The sequence below is a fragment of the Silene latifolia genome, chromosome 1, assembly GCF_048544455.1.
Source record: "Silene latifolia isolate original U9 population chromosome 1, ASM4854445v1, whole genome shotgun sequence".
Lineage (NCBI taxonomy): Eukaryota > Viridiplantae > Streptophyta > Magnoliopsida > Caryophyllales > Caryophyllaceae > Silene > Silene latifolia.
Genome location: NC_133526.1, coordinates 40,741,723 through 40,747,121, shown reverse-complemented (window position 1 = coordinate 40,747,121; position 5,399 = coordinate 40,741,723). Strand labels below are relative to the sequence as shown.

Sequence of the window (5,399 nt, the reverse complement as noted above, 5' to 3'; positions counted from 1 at the left end):
ACAAATACCAAAGTTTATGAAATGGGGGCTAATTGCTTACTTATTAATGCACAAAAGGCCAATGTCAGAGTGAATTCTACTGTCAAGCTACAAACAACAAACTTAGTATTTTCTTATGGCTATAATTGCTTTAGTTACTCCTTAATTTCTTAGTATCCGACTTCCAAATTTTGCAGTTTAAAAATTTTCAGATATCAGAGCCCATCCGGAAAAGTCTGACTTCCTAATTTTGTACCGGGCCTTGTAATTTTAGAGCCCAAATTAGATTTATACTCATAAAATTGTATTGCAATGCTAACCCTAACTTGTTCCTTGAGTGCAGCCAACCGCCCAACATACTCCGTATCTAAATTCTCCCCCTCTCTCTTAACCTTTTTCTCTCTATTAAGTTTTCAATTCATTGAACACATTTTTCTGTGAAGCCCTTACCAAATCTCTACTTCTTTTCTAACTTGATTTTCTTTTATGGTGATTTCTATCACCCCCTTATTTTTTACCTCACAAAACCAACATATCATAAATCGTTGAACTTAATGCTTCTGTTAAGCCATCACTAGAACTGAAATGGTAAGATTGAAGGTCAAGGAGTCCTTAATGGTAGAAATTAGTATATAAATCATGTAATTTGGGCGATTGGTTACTCCGTATGTCTGTCAGTCGTGTGATTTGCAATATTTTTTTTTTTTTTTATCTATTTTTTTTTCCAAAATTAATGGGGGTGAGGGTTCACCCCCATCACCCCCTGTAGATCCGCCCCTGTTAAGGAGTATGTAATGTGCGGGTGTAGGCAATCCGTTACCGTGTAAGACTGGAATATTGATATAGCCGTAGCCCCTAGGGCAATTGAAAATTGGAATATCAGTAAGTCCTACTTAAGACGGAATTCAAACTATCACATATATTGATAATGAAGATTGAAAATTTTGGCATTTTTTAAACAATTTATCATGTAATTTAATATGTATTTGACTTATCTTAAGGTTTAGGGAAGATAATTTCATCTTAAATAAGAATTTTTTTGGAATATTGATATAACCGTGGGGCCATTTTGCATGTGACGACGTTGTTAGACTATGGCTGCATATGTGGAAATGTGAAATGAGGTCTGCTTTAAGTCAAGTTCGTCGTCTTTACTTTCCAATGTGTCCAAGAGTAGTACTCTCGTAAGAATTGTCACTTACGTCTTTCGTTTTACTCAACAAACCAAAAAAACATACGTCTTTCGTTTTTGATGCACAAGTCGTCATCAAATTAAGAGTTGCTCATAGTCTCGTAGGGCAAGAAGAATATAAACGAATAATAATCAGGGGCGGCCGGTGGAATACGAAGACCCTATTATAACTCTTATATTTTCTTGAGTAATATAAATGCAAACATAATATTTAAGGTGTTTAGTATTTGACGCGATTTGGTTTCCGATAATCAAATACTTCGTATTGAGTACTAAAAAACAATTAAGCGTGCTGAACTAAAACCCATAAATATTATAACATTATAATGCATTTATTAGTATATAATCGAATCAAATTATTCCTCTATTTTTCCATATAGTTCAATCACTGCCCTTTTTAGAGACAATGAAAAATTAAGACAAAATGGAAAAAAAAAACGTAATTTATTTTCACAGTACAATTTTTACTCATTAGAGTACTTTTTGCACCAACCTTTTCATTTATTTACCCTTCACTAAAAAACATCAAATCTATTTCTGCCTTTCGAGAAGGAGCGTATTTTTAATATCCGATTGGGAAGGAAACGGCGGGATGACTCGTGGTATTGGATGTTAGAACGGGATGGAGAGTATTCAGTGAGGTCCGCATACAAGCTGCTCGCGGGCGAGGAGGTTGAGACGGTGGAGACATCGAGTTGGGAAATGAGTAAATGGTTATGGAACAATTTGTGGAAGGTTCAAGTGTGGCCTCGGATCAAGCTTTTCTTTTAGCAATTGTGCAACGATGCATTAGCAACAAAGGTAAATTTATACACTCGTGTTGATCATGATGATGTTTTGTGTCCGTTGTGTCAGTGTCAAGTTGAGTCGAGTCTTCATCTCTTTCGTGATTGTGGGGTTGCAAAGGGGGTGTGGGTGTAACGCCCCATAATTTCGGACCGTTAATATATTTCGAAAATAATTTAGTAATCAAATAAAATTTGATATTAATGTATTTACAGTAAAAATAATTCAAAGAAATATAATTTTATTATATTTTGAGGTAAAGTATTTATTTTGATAGTTTCGAGATGTTTAAAAATAGTTTAAACCGTGTAAAAACTTTTTATTTCGAAATAAGGGCATTTCGGGGAAAAATGACAATTCTATTGAAAATTGGGCAAACGATTTTGGAAATGGGTCGTATGAGTATTCAATTTTCTTGTAATCTCGTGTTTAAGAACTTTGGTCTTGTCGGAATTTGCATTTGACCAACGGTTCTAATTATTATCGAAACGAGCCAAAACCGACTCGTAAAATCCCGACTAAAACCCGTCTCCCTCCTTTCCTTTCTCCCTTTCCCGCGGACACCCCCTTCCCCTTTCTCTTTTTTCTGATTTTCTTGTCTAACTCCATCTCCTCTTACATTCTAAAAATTCCCAAATCAAAACACCATAAAACTAAGCAAATCAAGCTATTTTCACCATAACTTTCTCGTTTCTTGACGGATTTTCACATAATTTATATTTCCGGAATCCTCTTTTCGAGATCTACCTCCTGGTATATTTTAATTTCAGTTTTCTTGAAGTTGTTTTAAGACGATTTTTGGCATAATTTCGGTATTTATACTTATTTATTGTGTTTTTATTATTTATTTAGGTGAAGAATTGGAGGACGAGTTTGGGGACTCGTATATTGTCGAAGATAGCGGCTAGTTGCTTGTTAGGGTTTGGTTTTTAAGGTGCTAATTGCTCATTTTCTAGCTTAAGGTAACATATTTCGAGCTACTCGACGAATAATCGTCACATTCTTTGATTTTTGTATGTTTTTGTGATTTTTGTTTGAGTAGTAAATTTTCACATGTTAAAATGGGTTGCATGCATGTCTAATACATGTCTTTTGATAGTTTAAGTTAACATGTTAGTATTGGGAACGATTAATTAATGTTCAGACGATGTTAAACTAAACAAAAATGGAGAAATGGAGGAGTGGGGGTGGCGGCAGCAGGCCCGGCAGGCCCACGGCTGGCCCACGGCTGGCCCGGATCAGTCCGTTGCTTGTTTCGCGGATTTTCATGCATCACTTGTAGTTTCGGGTTATTAATGATATGTTTAGTAAAAGTAACATGTGGGTAGTCTTAGGAAACAAATAAAGTTAGTAGTAAAATAATTTTGATGATGAATTATGCTTATATTGATAGTTATCACATGTTAGGATAGTTTATAAAATGAAATTGTAATTAATAGGCTCGAAATGAATTTTATAGCGATAATTGTAATGTTTTGATGATTGTCAAAATCGAGCCTTGGTCCCTTTGGTCGATTCGATGTCGAGTCAATTGTGTGATTGGTCAGCCGCAATTTAACCCGTACCTGTCGCAGGGCTGGGGTTGCGGGTAAAAATTCGGTTGGATGAAATTTTGAATGAATTAGATAATTGGCCTTTTTCTTGTTTTAGACCATTTATTATATTTTTATTTCACATATGTAGTTAGTTGGTTTAAGTAGCTTCTTATATTGTAGAAACGGCCCTAGATTCCCTGAAACCTTTAATATTGTTAATATTGCTAGAAATGGTATTGGTATTAAATACTTTCTTGCAGGTTGTTGTGTTTGTCATAGATAGGTCTTTATAGTCTCTGACGAGTATATGTTCACTGCTTAATAGCCTTTGTGTTCCTGACTAGTGGATTTATATCCAAGTTGGGGCATGACCTCGTTACTTATTTTGATAGTAAGTGGTCAGCTTAAGTACTAGCCAACCCTTTGGTGGACTCCTTAGGGTACTCACTTTGTTTTAGAAAAATTGTGGGTCTTGGGTGCGGTGGTGTGTATCCGCATGTCTAGGTCTGCTTGTGATTTTAGGCTAGGGTTGTGTTGTGCCTTGGCCATGTTTTATTAATATTAACCGCTGAGCCAAGATACCGGTTCGATTACCTTCCCTACCTCGTGGTATAGACTCGAGTTACAGAGTGACTATTGACCGTGCTAAGAACTTATGCCTGTCTTTGATATATTGCCCTTTCTTGTATGGTGATTTTATGAATTGTAATAGGTGAGATGTAAGCCGGTTACAATTGATAAAGTTTGGATTACTGTTTGTTATATGTTTCACATGATAGTTTATTTTGGTCAGTTAGGGGGTCATAGGTTAGAATACTTGATAATTAAATTGTTTATCATGTTGTTTACATGTTTCATTACATGTTACATTTAATATGACGTTTCGTGGCTGGGAGGACTCGAAGTTACTCCCCACTGAATTGTGGCTTTCGTGTTTGTATAAAATGTGATTGACAGGTTGATGGTGCTTAGTTGGGGTACACAGACGAGTTAGTGAGCAAAATGAACCTTGGACCTAGTTTTGGCTATTTTTATAGTAAACCTTTAGACTTTTGGTTTTGTATATATTTTGAAGGGACATATGTCTCCCTCTTTTTCTTTGGGTTGTATCTTTATATTTTCTTATCGTTAGCTATGGCATGTAAATTAGTTCGTTAGCATTGCAGGTTTTGGCACCCTCCTCTTGGGAATGTTGGAAATGTTTGTGATTGGTTTAGGAAAGTTTTAAAAATTACAGGTTTTGTCTTGTTGAACCAATTACAAACATATCCTGTCAGTTTTTCTGTAGAATTTACGTGTTTAATTATCGGGTTATTTAAGGGTGTCACAGTTGGTATCAGAGCTTGTTGCTCCCGACGCACGTTTGTGCACCCCACTTAAAAATTACTTGACCTTTAAATAATAAACTTGAGAGATGGGTAGGATGGGTAGAATTAGGATTTTATGTGGTAGTCTGTTTGTATTTGCTAATTGTTAGGTTGGTTGATTGTTAGTTATTAATTTTGGTGTCGTTAAAGATTGGTTATGCTAAATGAAGAATGCTTCCACTTTCTCGATATTTCTTTCCGTATTCAGTGTATCTTACCTTAATCTTCCAATGTCGTTGTTCATTCGTCTTTCAAATTCCTCTTATCTCGCCTTGGTAACTACTCTTCAATTCTTTCTCCTGATTCATCATTGGTTCGTTTTCTCCTTATAACAAAAGTCCATGTGGATACCATCCTTTTATTCCGCAGGATAGTTCCCTTGTTCAAGAGAACCCGGTTTTGAGAGAATGTATCATTGGAGGGCGTGAACGAGTTGAGAAATTGATTGTTTAAGGTTTGAGTTGTATAGGAGAATATAACTTGGGATCCTTTGGTCAGTTTTGTTAGTTGTGCTTGATATGAGAGCCTAGTGAGTTGAGA

At 35.7% G+C, this 5,399-nt stretch overlaps 1 long non-coding RNA gene across 1 annotated transcript; it reads left to right on the top strand.

Moving 5' to 3' along the window:
- The first annotated feature begins 1,698 nt into the window (after positions 1-1,698).
- On the top strand, positions 1,699-4,482 carry LOC141604296 (uncharacterized). Its single transcript, XR_012526008.1, has 3 exons — positions 1,699-1,972; positions 2,810-2,919; positions 4,450-4,482. It is a non-coding gene; the product is annotated as an uncharacterized LOC141604296 (long non-coding RNA).
- The last annotated feature ends 917 nt before the right edge of the window (positions 4,483-5,399 follow it).